The following is a 19,311-nucleotide window of genomic DNA, read 5'->3' as shown; positions in this document are numbered from 1 at the left end:
CTCACTGAGGCCTGCTGTTGCTTGTTTGAGAGGATTTAGTAAGTTGTTCAGCATGAGCCAAGACCAGCTATTCATATGGAAAAATTGCTTGGGTGGGCCCATAAGTTGGGTGGGGCAGAGTCTCTGGGGATCTCCAAGGTGGGTAAAACAGTGTTATCCAAGTTGATGGCGTCTCAGATACAGCACTAGCTCACTGGCTTTGTGAGTGGAGAGTTTAGAAAAGGGACAGTGGCCTCTGCACACCTTGATACCATGTACTTCAGTTTCTCCATGTGTACCACTGGTGCCTTTCAAGCTGCTGCTCCAGTGCTGGAGCTTGGAGGGAGTGAGTCTGAGTGGATGAGTTCATGTGTGGTTTCTTTAAGAGTAACTGCTTGGAGCTCCAGCAGTTTCCTCCACAGACTTGATCCCACTTGGGTTTTGCAGCCAGATGTTGTGGGGACTTAGGAATCCTGGGCTGGGGTCCTGGTGTGGTACTCCTCTCTCTGGAGGTATTCCCCTGAATTTTTATCTACCACACATGGTGTGGGATCAGCCCATTCTGCGTTTGCACCCCTCTTGCCAGTCTGGATGTGTGGTTTCTTTAATTTTGTAGTTTTCAGACTTCCATTCAACTCAATTTTTGATGGCTCTGTTTGATTGTTGTTCTCTCTTTTAGTTGTAATTTTGATGTGGTTGTGCAAAGAGGTGAGCCATGTCTGTCTATACTGCCATCTTGATTGGAAATCTTTTATTCAGTTTTGAATGACTGAAATGGCTAAGAGGATTTCCAGAACTACCTATAAGACAGTTTTCTCATATGAGTAATAATATTGTTTACTTTATGTATTTGTTGTTTGATGCACTGTATGTGCTTAAAAACACTGATTAGTTTATTCTTTGGATGGTTTAGGTTGGCCTGGAAATAGGAGAGATTGTACATTTATATACTTTTTAAAATAGATTGTATTTACTGAAGTGTATTAGCATTAAATTAGATGTTATTTAAAAAACAACTTTATTTTCAAGAGAGGGGAAGGGGGGGAGAGAAGGAGGGGAACATTGCTTAGAATGCTCCCAACTGGGGACCTGGCCCACAACCTAGGCATGTGCCCTGACTGGAATCGAACTCGAGACCTTTTGTTTTGCAAGATGGTGCTCAATCCATTGAGCTGTACCTGCCAAGGTGAGGTCATTTTGTTTCTTTAGCATGATCAAAACAATTCAGATCTATAGCTCATGGTAATTTTGATCAAGGTGCTTTAATGGGTCATTATTTCTTCTTAAGAAATAAGTATAACATAGCAATGAATATATTGAATAATAGTATGAAAAATTCCAATAATATGAAAAAATCTTTCAGTGCTAGGTATTAGATAAAATGTCCAGTTAAAATATTTTATTAAATTTTTGAATAAAATTGAACTTGTATATCTCTTAAAGAGGTTCAAAGGCTAAATGAATGCTGATTCTTCAAGGTAATGGCATGCTATAATCTAGTATAGTTCTGGATATCTCAAACATTTATAATGCTAAAATTGGTTAGTATTTTATTCACACAAAATGTTTCAGTCAGACAGTACATGAAAATCAGCAATATTCAGATGTTTTGAATGGGTTGGCAAAATACATAAGTGTGTATTAACTTTATATGTAGCTTACAGTATTTCCGAGTTGTGACAGTCCAATAGAATTAAGGACGTTTAGTGAGCTAGAAAGAAGTGCATGTGGTACCTGTTAAGTAGTTATTTAACAGTGAATAGTATTCCAGTTGTCTCCATTTCCCCACTACCACTTTTCATATGTTTATTGACCATTCTCTCTTGGAGAACTGTCTATTCAGGTCATTTGCCCAATTGGACTATTTGTTTTTTTGTGTGTGTTGAGTTTTATAAGTTCTTTATAGATTTTGCATATTAACCCCTATCAGATGTATCTTCCATTTCAGTGTGTTGTGTTTTCATTTTTTGATGGTTTCCTTTGCTGTACAAAAGCTTTTTAGTTCGATGTAGTCCCATTTGTCTATTTTTTCTTTTGTTTCCCTTGCCCAAGGAGATATATCAGAAAGAATATTTCTATGAGAAATGTCTGACAAACTTTAGGAATTTAAGAAGCTTCAGGTTAAACTTTTCCTGGTGTTGTAAGTCTCTGTACATTTCCCAGCTAAACTTCTGACTCCTAAAAGCACATCAAAAGCTTATGCATTGTTTCATTGTTGTATCCTTGGCCTTTTAGCATAGCATGTGGTACACATTAGGCAGTTAATAATTATTGTTAATTATCTGACATCTGAATTAAATGAGGTAAAATATTTTTTTAAAGAACTACAGAAAAAATTTTCACCAATGTAATTTAATTGAAAGGTCTATCGAAATGAAAAAGTGAGGCAGTAGAAAAGTTATTCAAGAACTGAAATCATAGTTTATAAAGAACTAGGCTTCAGTGATTACACAGATGAATTTCAAGCCAATGTGAAGATTATCAGTACCACAAGAATATAAAATGTATCCTTAGGTAAACATTGTATTCTCACATTGGCTAAAAAAACAGAAATGTCTGAGATTTGACTGCCTGCGTTTTCCTCCAGGATTTTGATGGTTCTGAGTGTACCATTTAAGTCTTTAATCCATTCTGAGTTTATTCTTGTGTATGGTGTAGAAGGTGGTCTAATTTTATTTTTTTGCACTTATCCAATTTTTCCCAACACGATTTATTGAATAGACTGTCTTTATGCCATTGTATGTTTTTTTCTCCCTTTTCAAATATTAATTGACTATAAAGACATGGGTTTATTTCTGGGCTCTCTTTTCTTTGAGACTTTTTTTGCAATAGTTATTATCCATAGATTAAAAACATAAGTAAAGTCTGTAATAGCCCATTTTCCAAGGGGGTAGGAATTTTTATCTGATATGTTGACAGTTTTATTTTGAAATATAATTTTCATCTTGATAATTTAGTTCATTGAATTTCTTAAATACAGAATTAGATTGGTTTTGGGCAGGCCCTGTCGGTCTGTCAAATAAAATTTTCAGGGTGATGGCATATTCTGATGTGTTTGCTGTGTTTTTACTTTTATGTTCCATGATTAATTTTAACTCCCCTTGCTATCAGTAATTTATACTTGTTAGCATGTTTTGTTTTAGGACTGAATGTTTAATATCCTTGCTCCATCATTTATTAACTAATGGATCTTGGGCAAATTGTTTAACCTCCATGAACTTCAGTAAAATCTCAGGGTTATTGTGAAGATTAAATAAGATAACGTACCTGAATAGTAAAACATGCAGTAGATAATGGTCATAGCAGTGGTAATAGTATATCATTGTATACAAGTTCTGCTGTTTTGAAATTGAGCTTTAGAGATGTGAAAGATCAGAGAGAGACGGGAATAAGCTGTATGCCTACAGAAAATAAAGTAACTCAGAGAAACGTGTCATGTAGACATCTAGAAGAAGGAGCCTCGTCAGCAGTATTGCCCTTATTTCCTGTTTTTCCCTTTCGCAGTAATTCCTGTTCTAATTTTTTTATTCCTGTTGAAGCCAGTGCTCTCTAGCTTCCCTTCTTCCGTGTCTGACAGCTGCTGACTTCAGTGAAAGACAGTATGTAATTCTTCTTTGTGGATCTTCACAGACTCTGTGTTAAAACCTACACTCCATATTTATTGATAATGCTCAAAGCATGCAGGATATTGGTATTTATGTAATAGTGTTGTTTATACCTGTGTTTACAGAATTGGAACAATAATTTCTTATAACTTGCTTAAAATATTGAAGATAGATATTAATTTGTACCACCCTTAAATCCTGCTGGAACAAGGTTAAATGGAACAAAGTTGAGTGTGTGTGTGTGTGTGTATCGAGATGGAAATTATATTTCAAAGTAAAACTGTCAACATATCAGATAAAAATTCCTACCCCCTCTGAAAATGGGCTATTACAGACTTTACTTAATTTTTTAATCCATATACATATACACACATGCATACACATATATGTGAATAAGCACATGGAAAGCAAAATATATGTTATGTTATATTATATTCAGTTGTGTACTACATTTTTTATGGGCTCAGAATGTCCCACACCTTGAAGAATGAGGAGAAATATGGTGTGTAGAAATTCAGGTTAATGGTGTTTTAATAATTACATTGAAGTAGACCACTTTGAAATTTGAGCAAACATTTTAGAATGTACTTTTAAGTTTGATACATTCCTGTTTATTTTGGAAACAAATAAGAAAAGACCTCTCTGGGTTCGTTGGCATTACCAGCACTTAGAAACTCACTAAAAATATGTGGCACTCTAAGTTGGGGAGCACTGAGGGTTTGTACTCTTGTGTAAGCAGTCAGAGTTGTAATTTAAATAATGATCCATAAAATACAGTCTCCTGTCATTTACCTGTCTGCGTTTCCCCTTAAATTTATGGGTTCCTATAAACTTACTGTGAAATTTGAGATTTTTATAATAGTTTATTTCAGACTGTATAAATAATTTATACAATATGCTATAGGTGGAAGAACTTAGAATTAAAAAAATCTGAATCTGTAGAATTATCCATCTGTTTATTCTTTCAGCCACCTTTTGTTGTTGAGTTTCTACTATGTACCAGATTACAGGCTAAGCATTATGGAAGGCAAAGTAGTACCTTCTCTTTGGTCAGAACAGAAAAACAAGGTGCTTTCAGGCTAAAACTCTGCTCCCTTCTTAGGAACACTGCTAACCTGCAATCCTGGCCTCAATAATGATCTCTTAGTACCTTGCATCAGCATCGTGCTGCTTTCTCCCTTTTATTTGCTTATTGTTTGTTTTTTCAGGTTAGAACATACATATTCTGTCATGACAAAGGACTCTATAAAAATGATTCCCCCTCACTTACGCAAATAATACATATTTGTTCAAGAAGATTTAGAAAAGTTAGAATATAAATAATATTAAAACCGTATAGTTAGTATCTTAATATTCTATTTAGTTCTGTTGTGATAATTACTGTTGGCCTCTTCTGTTGGTGTTTTCCTTCACAGTCCTTTGACTGGCTTTGTAGGTAGAGCAAATTATTAAAAGTCTGCTTGGCATTCGTATGCCAGGGTTCACAGCAGCATTATTTGCATTAGCTAAAAGTTTGGAAACAACCCAAATGTCCAGCAGATATATGGATAAACTACAGGCAAGTGAAGATACATACATATATAATCTTCCAATATTAAATATTTCAGGTTTTTCATGAGCTCCAAGTTTCTAACACCTTGAAAAATGAGAGAAATATATTTAATGAAATATTTTTCAGGCATAAAAAGGATTGAAGTTCTGATAATATGCTACATCATGGATGAACCTCGAAAACATGATGAATGAAATGTCAGATACAAAAGGACAGATATTGTATGTATGATTCTACTTATATATCTAGAATAGATAAATTTATAGAGCCAGAAAGTAGATTAGAGATTATCTGAGGCTGGGGAGAAGGAAGAATGGGTACAGAGTTTCTTCTTTGGATGATAAAAAAGTTTGGAAATAGCTGTGATGGTTGTACAACATTGTGAATGTACAGTTAATTCCAATAGTTGTGCACTTAAAAATTGTTACAATGGAAAAATTTACATTTGATATATGTATGTTTTACCACAATTAGGAAACAAAATCTGTTTGGAACTTTTAAGGGCTTGTGGCTAGTTCAGTTTACTTCTTTTTTTTTATTAAAAATATATATTTGTAATCCTCACTGGAGGATATTTTTTCATTGCTGTTAGAGAGAGAGGAAGGGAGGAAAGAAAGGAGCGAGGGAGAGAGGCAGAGACATTGATGTGAAAGAGAAACATTGATGGTTGCCTTCTTGTTTGTGCTCTGGCTAGGGATCAAACCTGCAACCTGGGTTTATGCCCTGACTGGGAATCAAACCAACGGCCTTTTTGTCTGTGGGATGATGCTTCAACCGAGCAGAATCACGTGGGCCAGGGCCAGTTTTACTTCTAAGTGAGGCTGATGTCTCTCTTGTTCTTGCTTTATCCATGTTCCCTTATTTAATCTGTATCATTTTTGAAAAATGCGCGTCTATTTCCATAGTAAATTGTGTCTGAGAAATACCACGAACTTGGAAGTCAGTGTTGTAGGTCCCCCCCCCCCATTCGTGTTGTGCTCTTGTTTCATTTACCATTGTGGAAAAAGATATCAGTTTGATAATCCAAGAGATGCTGAAGAACTTCAGTGAATGCTACTCGCGTCACTTATCAAAATGTTTCTGCAAGTGTTGTGAAAACTGTTTATGCCTTGAGCACAGCAATGTTGTTTGTGATGTTGCAAACTTTGCAAAACTGTTGCAAACGTTTTGCAAAGCCAACTATTGAAGATTCTGATTAATTAATGTTAGAGACAATTTTGGTTGTAATTTTTAGCAATATCCAGGTTTCCATCATTTGAAAAAAATTTTTTTATTCTTTGTTTTTATATTTATTTCATAATTTCTAGATTGCAACTAAAATAAATAAGAATCATGTTTTATCATGTAAATATAGTAAATGCAAATTTGCAGTGTTTTAGGTTTGTTTTCCCACATTTCAGCACTTAGTAGTAATGAGTATATCTTTTGGATACATGCAACCTATGCTGTAATTTTTTTGACCACAACCTCCACAGGGTTAACCAGGGCTTTGCTTGCTAGGATTTTATCAGAGCCTAACTGACCTGGGGAAGGGAAAACCACCAGTTCCAGCCCACTCTAGCCATCCTGCCCACAGAGGGAGTGAGGTGGGGGGTTGGGGGAGGCAGGGGGACTGAGTGCATTTGACGTTCACCATCTAGAGATACAGCCTCACGAAAAGACCAAAATCAAATTGTATGACTATGAAGTGCTTCTCTTACCCTTGGACCTTCCCACCACATTTTTAAAGGCCTGTTAATAGCAGTTTCTTTTACCCAGTACATCATATTCAACTATCAAGAAAAATTATAAGACAAACTAAAAGTCAAAAACACAGTTTGCGGCGTTGAACAAGGAAAAACTGAAGCTTCAAAGTAAAACAAAAGTTTATTTGGGGTCTTACGGGGTTTGAATCTGGGAGATCCAGATTCAAGGTAAGGCATAAAATGTGCTCAACAGAAAAATACAAAGAAAGCCAGAGATTATACAGGCAAAAAGCACAAGTTGTAACAAAAAATGCATTTTCTGTTGGCTGTCTAACATGGTGCGGTGACTAGTTCAAAAAGGATTCGTCAGGTCTGAATCGTGAGATGCTGAGATAAGCATTGGCCTGGAAAGAGGGGCGATGTTTCAGGATGCACGTCTACGGCAAGCATAGAAGTCCAAAAGTTCTAACCTCAGCTGGGCATGGATGTTCATAAGGCAGACTTCCTTAATGACTTCTGGCTCCAATTTGGGGACCCTTGACATTGTAGATTCCATTTTGAGTTGATTCTGTTCACGTTTCTCCATTTTGATCGAGGTCTTAACTTGGAGAGCATTGATCATCCATTTTGATATAGAGCTGTCAGGAATGTTTGTTCGTGTCTCACCTGTGGGTGGGGTGGAAGTGTTACTGATGTAGAACTCATAGTCATGGGGCAGTGGTCACAATTTAAGCATCAAAGAGGCCCCAAGCAAGTGAGTCTTAGGCATGGTCGTCACACGTAGTTGTCTTCAGCCAGGATCTCAAAGTGAATTACTCCTCAAGGGGGAAGGCTCGATGAATCATGTCTAGTCTTTGAGCAACCATTATCTGAGGTTTGAAGTGGAGTTAGGATATTTGGTTATATTGCCATCGACAACTTGACACTGGGCAACATTGCACCAATCAGAACAAAGATAATTATAACAACAATTTGTAAATCAGACCTTAAAACGGCCCTGAATCTGATTGGGAGTCAGCTGGAAAATGTTGGAAAATTTAATTTCTGAACAGTTAGGGATGCCAGTGGTGACTTTTGAGTACCCTACAAGGGACTTCGTGAATTTAAGATGCTTGGTGGTTTGTAATTATACCTGGGAAGAGGCATTTATCCAGGGACAGCAGGAGGTGTTGACCATAGCACAGATGCCACCTTGTGTTGCAAGTAAATAGACAAGAGCAGTGCAATTATCGAGTACTATGTGGGCCAAGGAATTGAAAGATTTTTGTTGAGCTTTAACAGCCAGTGTGATGGTTCAGGCAGTTCTATTAATTGTTCTAGTCAAGTTGCGCAGCATAACTTCGTAGTCAGCTCTTGATATTCCAAACCAAGCCCTCCAAATCCTAAGAAAGCAATTAAATTGATTGTCAGAATAATCACTGGGAGGTCACAACTTGTAAATGTCCTTGGATACTATCTTCATGTTCAGAGGGGTCTTCATCTGGCTAATCTCCTATAATAGAAAGTGCCCACCTTTTTTTTTGTCTATGCAAGGGTGTCCAACCTGGCATTAGCTTTAGGATGGTAAATGAAGTGGTTATTTGTTCTAGGACGCATTGTCTATCCCTCCTCCAAGAATCCAAGCATTCATAGGCCCAGGGGGCATTATTATAGCCACAAACAAAACCATATCCATAGAGTGCATGAAAGTCTCAATAGATCCCCAAAATGAAAAGAGTTGTTACTGGGCAGCCTTGTGATGTCATTGAGCCAATTTTTAGTGCAACGTATGATCCAGGGTTCCTGGGAAAAGTTGTTTTGGCAGTGTGAGGAGTAGAATTGCTAAAAAGATAGGAGTATTGTGATTTCTGTGAGTCAGCTTGAGGATATGGAGGTTCTGGCTTGTTACTGCAAATAATTTGTAGGAAAACCCAGGATTTAGGGTCTGAAAAATGGATTTTATTCAAAAGATGAGTAGTATATGTTTGTCTATTGTTTAAGTTTTGATTTTTTGGTTATAGGCTTTAGAGGTATACCATTTGTCTGCATGTAACCTGACAACGTCATAGACTGGGGGTATAAGGAAAAAATGAAGTTGAACTCAGTAGATCACATGTATGGAAGGTTTTCTGCTTTCAACAGTACATTTAAGTACAGGTGAAAAGTTTAGCGAAGGGAATACTGGGGGATCATTGCTGTGGGGAAAGTATAGTAGGTGTAATGGTACATCTAACAGGCAGATAGGTTTCAAGAGCTTGCTAAGGACTGATAAAATTGAACATAGATATACTCTATTTCCAGATATCAAAGAAATTAAAAATAGAAATAAAGGAAGAAGAAATCACATGACTAAAGCCAGTCGAAGGTACAAATGAAATTAGGAACAAAGCTAAAATAGCTAGTATGATACATGTCCATCCAGACATTTCATGAACATAGGCTGATAATGTGAAATGATTAGAGGAGGCAGTCCAAAACACAGGGAAAATGATTGGCTTGTCCAAGTATTAAAAGGATTAATCTTCCCAAGAATGTACTATAGTAATTATGAAATAAACATACAGATTATGAATAGTAGGGGTTGGTTTTATTGGGCTGGTGCTGAATCTTGGGAAAGCCGCTTGCTCTGGTTGATGTCTGCTTCTTATCCAGGTGGTTGTTGGTTTGGGGTTGATCTGAATATTTTTAATTTGAGATCTTCAAGAGGCTGGGATGTTTACTTGGATGACTCAGGTATAGGTGAGGGTACATTTTTCAAAACGAGGAACATGAATTCATGAGTCAGTACCTTAGAGTGTAACAGCACAGTGGTAGTCAGTAATATCTGATGTGCCCCTTTCCAACTATGTTGGTGGGCATCCTTGTAAAGGTAATATTTCTAGTAGGCAAATTCTCCAATTTGGAAATAATGATTTTACAAATCTGCACCTCCTGGCAGCACGCTATGAAAAGATTGCTCTACAAGCTTTGAATTATTTTCAGGGGCTGTTGGTTGAAAGGACTAACTTAAAATAAGGCAAGTTTGTTTGGTAATGATTTTAAAAGGAGACAGTGTTTGCCAGAGAGTGGATCTTAGATTAAGCAATACAAAGGGAAGGGCTTCAGACCGAGACAGATAAAAGTTTTGCCAATTGAGTTTTAATTATCCCATTTGTTCCACAAGGTCAGAAGACTGGAGATAACAAATGTAGTGAACATTTTGTAATACTGGCCAAATCTCACATATCTATTATAAAATTTGTCCTGTAAAGTAGGTTCGCTGGTTGCTTTGGAGTTTCATGGGGATTCTTCTGCAAGTTAGGAAATCCTTTCTAGGACTACTTTGACACGGAACGCTTCTACCTAATAAGAATGCATGGAAGTCATCACTAGTGCATACTTATATTCTTGAGAATGGGCAAATGGGTAAAATCCATTTGCCAAATCTCAAAATTACAGCATATCAAACAGGCATAATTAGTTTAATTCTCCTTATGTAGGGGATTCCCTTTGAAGTGTTTCAAGGATTCTTCTGAAAAATACCGAAGTCATTTTCAGATTAAAATAAAAGATTAAATTTTGAATTTGGTAAGTTTTTCAGACATCAAAAGTCTTAAAACACTTGGTCAAATAAGATCACAGGTCACTATGAAACAGTACTTAGTTATTCATTTAATCATTGCAGGAAAATACAGAAGTTTAATGGTTGCAAACAAAATTTAGCTTTTCTTTTTTTTAAAAAAGATTTTAGTTATGTATTTTTAGGGAGAGGAAGGAAGGGAGAAAGAGGGGGAGAGAAACATCAGTGTGTGGTTGCCCCTTTCATGCCCCTTACTAGGGACCTGGCCCGCAATCCAGGTACGTGCCCTGGACTGGAAATCTAACTCGCAACCCTTTGTTTTGCAGGCTGGCACTCAATTCACTGAGCCACACTAGCCAGGGCCAAAATTTAGCTTTTTTAGTGGCAAGGAGATTTTGTTACAGAACTCCGGCCTATGATGTTCTGAAACAGTTGTGGGATCCAATTGCCCACTGCCAAGGAGCGTGACTCCCAATGCCAGAGATGGTGAAAATGAAAGGAATTATTTATTTAAAAGTTACACAGTTTTAGAATAATGGTGGAATTCTGCCATTAAGTCCCACTCCCTTTAGAACACCCACAAACACACAGTCCTGCCTCTCTTTGCCAAACCAGACCAGTTTCAGAATACACCAGTCAGAGATACTGTCTTTCAGAAAAACAGGAGTCCATAGCTCAGCATTCCTGGTTACAGTTCAGCATTTAGGCATTTCCCATTAATCAGTGCTTGGCTGGAAAGGTCCCACAATTGCCCTGCTCTCCAGCACTTAATCCGAAACCACGTGACCTCATGGCGGGCTGATAGGGGCCCTTCTGCGCCCTTTCAGACCACATGTCAGTTGGTGCCTAGTTTAAATCCTGGCCCGGAGCTTCCAGTGTGACCTCATTTCCAACTCCCCAACGGTGGGTTACACCTGCCCGTTCTTTGTATAGTTCACATTCTTTCGGCTGCCATTATCTGTCCTGGCAGGCATGGCCTGGTGACACAGGGCAAACCTCCTTCCTGCCTCTTGCTCAGGTGCTATAACAGGAACCATCTCCCTGCTTTGTGCAGGTGCTATAAGCCCGATCCCTACATCAGGAGTCAAAGTCATGCCCATTTCCCTGGCCCTCACAGCTTTTAAACATAACTATTAAGCTAGTCAAGTTGCCATAGATATGCAGACTACCTTTCAATAGCCACCCTCCCTTTCCCCTATCCACCAAGCCAAGGTTCTGTGGGGGATACCTCTATTTTGGGGACCTCTAGCTCAACACCCTGTTTTAATTTGGCTTACCTACGCATCAAAGACGTGATGATGTGGGACATAGGAAGTAATTTTAATAAAACAAAATATTTGCTTTCCCTTTACATTCTCTTAAGAGCATACCAATGGAATAGGAAAACTTTGTCCTTTTAACGGAGCAGGAACACCAAATTCTAACTCCATATCAGTGTACTCTTGATATTAAAAGAAAGTTAACTTAAATAAATCCATTTCAATCTTAGCTTGACCATACATAACTTTCCTTTTTAAGATTCTTTTTCTATAACCCTTCTACAACTTCCTTTTTATGCATTCAGATTTTGTGCTATTTTCCTCTTTTCTGTTTTGAATAAAATCAGCCTCACTTTAGGACCAAATTACTTTCTTTTTCTTCAACAGAATGCATTTTCATTCCTCATTTCTTTTATAGAACATACACACCTTGCTTTCTATATGCAGTTATTTTCAATCACCAAAATATCCTCCTCTTTATTCTCATTAGTTTCCCAGAGATTCCACCTTTTATTGCTCTTATCAGGCTTTGTCACAAAGTAGCTAGATCATGGGTTTTTTTTTTTACGATTTTAGTTATTTATTTCTAGAGAGAGGGACAGACACATCAATGTGTGTTTGCCTCTGGAGCACCCCCTACTGGGGACCTCCCCTGCACTGCAGGCATGTGCCCTAGACTGGGAATCAAACTGAGCAACCCTTTGTTTCACAGGCCTGTGCTGAATCCACTGAGCCACACTAGCCAAGGCACAAAGTGGCTAGCTCTTAATCTGCGGCATCTTGTGCCCTCCTAGCTTTGTAGAATGGCATACTAAAGTCTACAATTTATATCCTGTTTTTCCACCTTGTCTGTTGGCCCCAAAGCTGGCAGAGTAGTGAGCAACCACATCCCCTTTTCTAAACTCAGTTCTTCTGTAGTGTTTGATTTAATTTATCATTTAACTTAGCGAACTTTAAGGATTTGAGTAGCCAAAGGATTTTGGGAAAGTACTGAAAAGTTTAAGTAGAAACTTTATTTCTGGTTAAACTACTTCTTCTTAACAATGATATTTTTAAACAATTTCCTGAAGGTTCATGAGATTTTAAAGCAGTTAACCATTGTCTTATTTTTCTTGCTGACAACTTTTATAACAGACATAAAATGAGCTTATTACACTAAAAGTCACATAAAATGAAAGTTATATGTTTGCATTGTTTTTCAGCATTGATAACTCTACAGACATACCTGTTTTGATTAAACCAGCAATCTTAAGCTCACTTTTATTGACTAAGGATTAACCCCAGAGCATGTGAACCTGAAAAGCATTTGAGTTACTTTTTGTTATATTTCGTCAGTTCATATAAACATTTGTTTGGTTTTAAGCCATTTAAATAGAACTCCTTTACAAATTAATTTTGCATTTACGGATTTACAGTATTTGGCAATACTGTTTAGAGGTAGAAAAATATATTTAGTGTGTACATGTACATATATACACACATGCATGTACATACATACATAAACATACATGGCCAAAGAAGAGATCTTATGGTTCAGGAGGTTGTTAAAAATATTCATTGTTAAAAATTTAAAAAAGCTTCTGCATGGCTAAAGAAAACAGTATTAAAATAAAAAGAGAACCAAACGTATGGGAAAACATATTTGCCAATGATACCTCAGACAAGGGTTTAATCTCCAAAATATACAGAGAACTCACTCGACTCCACTCAAAGAAGACGAGCAACCCAATTAAAAAATGGGCAAAGGACTTGAACAGACATTTCTCCAAGGAGGACATACAGAGGATCTAGAGACACATGAAAAGATGCTCAATATTGCTAGCTATCAGAGAGATGCAAATTAAAACCACAGTGAGATACCACTTCACACCGGTCAGAATGGCCATCATAAACAAACAACAAACAACAAACAACAAGTGTTAGAGAGGTTGTGGAGAAAAGGTAACCCTAGTGCACTGTTGGTGGGAATGTAGACTGGTACAACCACTATGGAATACAGTATGGAATTTTCTCAGAAAACTGAAGATGGATCTGATTTTTAACCCAGCAATTCCACTGCTAGGATTATATCCTAATAACCCTGAAACACCAATCCAAAGGAACCTGTGCACCCCAGTGTTCATAGCAACACAATTTACAATGACAAGTGCTGGAAGCAACCTAGGTGCCCATCAGTAAATGAATGGATCCAAAAACTATGGTATATTTATACAATGGAATTCTATGCAGCAGAAAGAAAGAAGGAGCCCCTTCCTACCCTTTGCGACAACATGGATGGAACTGGAGAGCATTATGCTAAGCAAAGTAAGCCAGGTGGTGAAAGACAATACCATATGATCTCACCTTTAATAGGAATCTAATCAACAAAACAAAGAAACAAGCAAAATATAACTAAAGACACTGAAATTGGGAACAAGCTGACAGGGACCAGAGGGGAGAGGGAGGGAATTTCAGGGGGAAAGGGGAAGGGTTTGCAGGAACAAGTATAAAGGACACATGGACAATAACAAGGGGGTGGGGCATGGAAATGGGAGGGAGGTGGGGAGGGCTGGGGGTGTGGGCTGGGCTGGGGGTAAAAGGCAGAAAACTGTACTTGAACAACAATTAAAATAAATAGCTATGCCTCAGGTACAGTAATACAAAACTAAAAAAAAGAAAAGATCCAAATTATTTTTGGCAGATTGAGTTAAGGTTATAAAGTTAAGGGTCATCTGGCCAAAGCTTTTTACTGAAGATTTTTAAAATTTTGTATGTTCTAAGGATCCTTTAAAAGCTGTTTTAAAAATCATTTTGTCTTTTAGAAGATTCAGTTAAGAAATGCATTATGTTGACTCTGAGAGAACTGAGATTCTCTCCTTTAAGAGTGCCTGTAAGGTGGACTTATCAAAAATAAAGATTCTCCAGAAAGGCCATTACAGTTAAAGATTACCCAGAAGTTTATCCATTTCCAGAAAGGCACAAGATCCTTGCGCATTAGCCAGGTAAAGCCTGTCTTGCCTTTGGAATCCCCCAAATGTCTTAACTGTGAGGAGCTCTGTTTTCCGATAGTTGTCCCAAAACAGTGGGAATTGTGTTTTCTTTCTTTTTGAACAGGATGGAAAACTTGTCAAGAAGCTTTAGCAGTGGGCAGGGGGGGCGGGGGGAAAGGGTTGAGGTGCCTGGAGAGACTCCCAGCCTCACAGGAGAGTTTGTTGGAGAGATCCACAGGATCCTAGAATGTACAAAAGCCCACCCACCCTGGAACCAGCACCAGAAGGGCCCAATTTGCTTGTGGGAAGCAGCAGAAGGGATTGAAATCCGAGAGAGCAGAGCAAGTGCCATTGTTCCCTCTCTTACCCTGCCCCCACATACAATGTCACAACCCAGCAAGTGGGTTGCCCCACCCTGGTGAACACCTAAGGCTCTGCCACTCATACATAACAGGTGCAACTGGACCAAAAATTAAAAGTAAAATTAAAATTAAAATTAAAATTTAAATTTAAAAAAGGCTCAAACAGAAGAACAGATCAAAGCCCCAGAGCCAATACTTTTAGGCAACTAGGAGATAGCCAACCTATCAGATGCATAGTTCAAAATACTGGTGATCAGGATGCTCACAGAATTGGTTGATTTTGGTACATATTACATGAAAAAATGGTTACACTAAGTGAAGTGAAGCAAAATGCACAGGGAACCAATAGTGATGGGAGGAAAACTGGGACTCAAATCAATGGAGTGGACCAGAAGGAAGACAAACAAACAAACAGAAAAGAATGAAGAAACAAGAATTGAGAAAAAATGAGGAGAGGCTTAGGAACCTCCAGGACATCTTTAAACGTTCCAACATCCGGATTATAGGGGTACCAGAAGGGGAAAAGGAACAGCCACGAGTAGAAAACTTATTTGAACAAATAATAAAGGAGAACTTCCCCAGTCTGGCAAAGGAAATAGACTTCCAGGAAGCTCAGAGAGTCCCAAAGAAGTTGGACCCAAGAAGGAACACGCCAAGGAACATCATAATTACATTAGCCAAGACTAAAATGAAGGAGAGAATTCTAGAAGCAGCAAGAGATAAGGGGACAGTCACCTACAAAGGAGTTCCCATCAGACTGTCAGTGGATTTCTCAAAAGAGACCTTACAGGCAAGAAGGGGCTAGAAAGAAGTATTCCAAGTCATGAAATCCAAAGACCTACATCCAAGATTGCTCTATCCAGCAAAGCTTTCATTTAGAATGGAAGGGCAGATAAAGTGCTTCTCAGAGAAGATCAAATTCAAGGAGTTCATCATCACCAAGCCCTTATTATATGAAATGCTAAAGGGACTTATCTGAGAAAAAGAAGATGAATAATATGAACAGTGAAAGGACGGCAAACTCACAGTTATTAACAACCACACCTAAAACCAAAGCAAACCAAGAGGACAGCTAGATCAGGAGTGGAACCATAGAAATGAAGAACACATGGAGGGTTAGCAACAGGGGAGTGGGAGGAGAAGAAGGGTGGAGAAGGTACAGAAAATAAGTAGCATAAATGGTAGGTAGAAAAAAGGGGGAGGGCAAGAATAGTATGGGAAATTTAGAATCGAAAGAATTTGAGACACGTGGACATAAACTAAGGGGGGAGGGGAATGGTGGGGGAGGAGTGTGCGGGTGGAGGGGAATGAAGGGGGGGAATAGAGCAACTGTAATAGCATAATCAGTAAAATGAACACACACACACACACACAGCTTCAGCAAACAGAAAACAAGTATTGTCCTGGTGTTTTTGGAGTATATTTGTCTTATATTTTAAGCCTGGCCTGATTGCTGTTTAAATTTTTCCTTGTAGTTGTTTATTTCCTTCAGTTGATTTAGAATAGAAATTAGAGTTTAGCATTTGAATCATCAGAGCATCTGAATTTAAAGGGGTGGGTTTTCCTGGGGGTTGGGGAGAAATATGGTGCTGGAGGCAGGGCTTGAGCACAAGAAGGAGACAGAGGATGGCAGCGGGGGAGAAGACATCTCAGAAGCCATTCTTAATTCTTTTAATTATTTGTTCTCCACGGTTAATTTAGAGTCCTGAATATGTTTGGAAACCTCAAGGTACCAATTCAACTAGGCATTTCATTCAGTTTTATTTTAGAGCCATGGTTTTCTAATTGACTGCTCAGGTAAATAAGTTTGAGAATCTCTAAGGAGCCTCAAGTTGGCTAGTTTAGCCGTAATTCATCCCGGGGAATCATAATTCAGTGAGAAAGAAATTTGCAAGACAAGGGTCCATACTTTTTTTTTTAACAAAAATCCAGCGGGAGTTCTTAGAAGGTGGTTGGCTGCTCAGCAACCATTCCCTTAAAATGTGAGCTCCCGTTTGACAAAAAGACTAGTCTGACAGAGGAACAGTAGAGTATTTACTCACCAGAGGGTATGTCGAATCATGTAGACAAAAGCTTGCAGCAGGAAACAACCAGATAAGCCTTCATTAACCTTAATGAAGGCAGGAGGTTTGGGTCCAAGAGCACTTACCAGGATGGCCTAGGACCACCAAGGAGACAATAGCATTATGTATTCTTGCAGGTAGCTTGCTTGACCCTGCAGTGGCACTGGAGGAAGAGGCAAGTCAGTTTGGATTCCATTTCTGACACTATGTAATGTTGAACAAGGAGGAACTGAGGCTACAAAGTAAACAGAAATTTATTTGAGATCTTAAAGGAGTAGAATCTAGGAGACCCAAATTCAGGGAAAAACCTGAAACATGGTCCAGGAAAGCTAGAACCTAATAAAGGCAAAAAACAAAAGTTATAACTAATGAAACTTTTCCTATTGGCTCTCTAACATGGTGCAATTACTAGTTTCAAAGGATTGGTAAGGTCTGGTTGGTGAGATGCTGAGGTAAGTGTTGGCATGGCAACAGTTGGAGGCAAGTTTCAGCATATGCTACAGCAAGGATGGGAGTCCCAAAGCCCAAATGCAATGCAGGTGTGTAAGATGTGTGTGAGCCTAGACTTCCGCCAAGATGGAGGTGTAGGTGGAAACACTGTGCCTTCTCCCACAACCAAGTTTGAATACGACAAAGGTTTAGTAAACAAAGATGCAGCCAAAGAACAGAAAATTGAACTATACGGAAGTCCAATAACAACAAACCGTTCAATTGGGACTGGTAAGAGGGGTGGAGCCAGCAGGGGAGCAGGGTTGGGCAGGAAAGATCCCCTGACCCAGGCGCATAGAAAGCTGGGATAGCAACTCGGACTCAGTGAGGGTGCGGGGCAGGCTGACCGTGGTCACACATTCGCACACAGATAAACCAGCAGAGGAGTGAGCAGTGAGATGGACCACCCAGGCCCCAATGGGTGAACCCAGTGAGTGCACAAGGCGGCGGGCTGACCGTGGTCGCACATTTGCTTGCAGTGGGATGGATCATGTGGCCCCAGCAGTGGGAGGCGGCAGAAGGGACGCCATTGCTTTCCTTTGATCCTGCACCCACATACAGTGTCACAACCCAGCAACTGAGTTGCCCCGCCCTGGTGAACACCTAGAGCTCCGCTCCTCATACGTAACGGGCACAAACAGTCCAAAATATGGCTCAAGAAGAACTCAAAGCCCCAGACCCGATAACTCTAAGTGACCAAGAAATAGCCAACCTATCAGATGCACAGTTCAAAACACTGATGACAAGGATGCTCACAGAACTGGTTGATTATAGTAAAAAATTAGAGGAACATATGAAGGCTAAACTAATTGAAATGGAGGGAAATGCACAGGAAACCAATAGTGATGGAAAGGAAACTGGGACTCAAATCCAGGGAGTGGACCAGAAGAAAGAACGAAACATCCAACCAGAAAAGAATGAAGAAACAAGAATTCAAAAAAATGAGAGGCTTAGGAACCTCCAGGGCATCTTTAAACGTTCCAACATCCGGATTATAGGGGTACCAGAAGGGGAAAAGGAACAGCCACGAGTAGAAAACTTATTTGAACAAATAATAAAGGAGAACTTCCCCAGTCTGGCAAAGGAAATAGACTTCCAGGAAATCCAGGAAGCTCAGAGAGTCCCAAAGAAGTTGGACCCAAGAAGGAACACACCAAGGCACATCATCATTACATTAGCCAAGACCAAAATGAAGGAGAGAATCCTAGAAGCAGCAAGAGATAAGGGGACAGTCACCTACAAAGGAGTTCCCATCAGACTGTCAGTGGATTTCTCAAAAGAGACCTTATAGGCAAGAAGGGGCTGGAAAGAAGTATTCCAAGTCATGAAATCCAAAGACCTACATCCAAGATTGCTTTATCCAGCAACGCTTTCATTTAGAATGGAAGGACAGATAAAGTGCTTCTCAGATAAGGACAAATTCAAGGAGTTCATCATCTCCAAGCCCTAATTATATGAAATGTTAAAGGGACTTATCTAAGGAAAAGAAGATAAGAAATATTAACAGTGAAAGGACAGCAAACACACAGTTATTAACAACCACACCTAAAACAAAAGCAAACCAAGAGGACAGCTAGATCAGGAGTGGAACCATGGAAATGAAGAGCACATGGTGGGTTAGCAACAGGGGAGAGGGAGGAGGAGAAGGGAGGAGAAGGTACAGAGAATAAGTAGCATAGATGGTAGGTAGAAAATAGATAGAGGGAGCGCAAGAATAGTGGGGGAAATATAGAATCTAAAGAACTTGAGACACGTGGTCATAAACTAAAGGGGGGGAATGGTGGGGGAGGGGGTGTGCAGGATGGAGGGG

At 39.0% G+C, this 19,311-nt stretch overlaps 1 protein-coding gene across 8 annotated transcripts in view; it reads left to right on the top strand.

Annotated features, from left to right (window-relative positions):
* EVI5 (ecotropic viral integration site 5) overlaps positions 1-19,311 on the top strand; it is a 251,238-nt gene that overhangs the window by 58,623 nt on the left and 173,304 nt on the right. The window contains exon 1 of one of the 8 annotated variants that reach the window (XM_037045493.1): positions 5,263-5,357. The exons of the other annotated variants lie outside the window; for them this stretch is intronic. The gene's annotated coding sequence lies outside the window, so the exon portion shown is untranslated. Of the gene's footprint in view, positions 1-5,262; positions 5,358-19,311 lie in introns of those variants that run through there. 8 annotated transcript variants of the gene reach the window in all.

Source organism: Sturnira hondurensis, unplaced genomic scaffold, assembly GCF_014824575.4.
Source record: "Sturnira hondurensis isolate 20B ecotype Veracruz unplaced genomic scaffold, ASM1482457v3 Scaffold0004322, whole genome shotgun sequence".
In the NCBI taxonomy this organism is placed as follows: domain Eukaryota; kingdom Metazoa; phylum Chordata; class Mammalia; order Chiroptera; family Phyllostomidae; genus Sturnira; species Sturnira hondurensis.
This window is presented reverse-complemented; position numbering and strand designations above follow the sequence as displayed.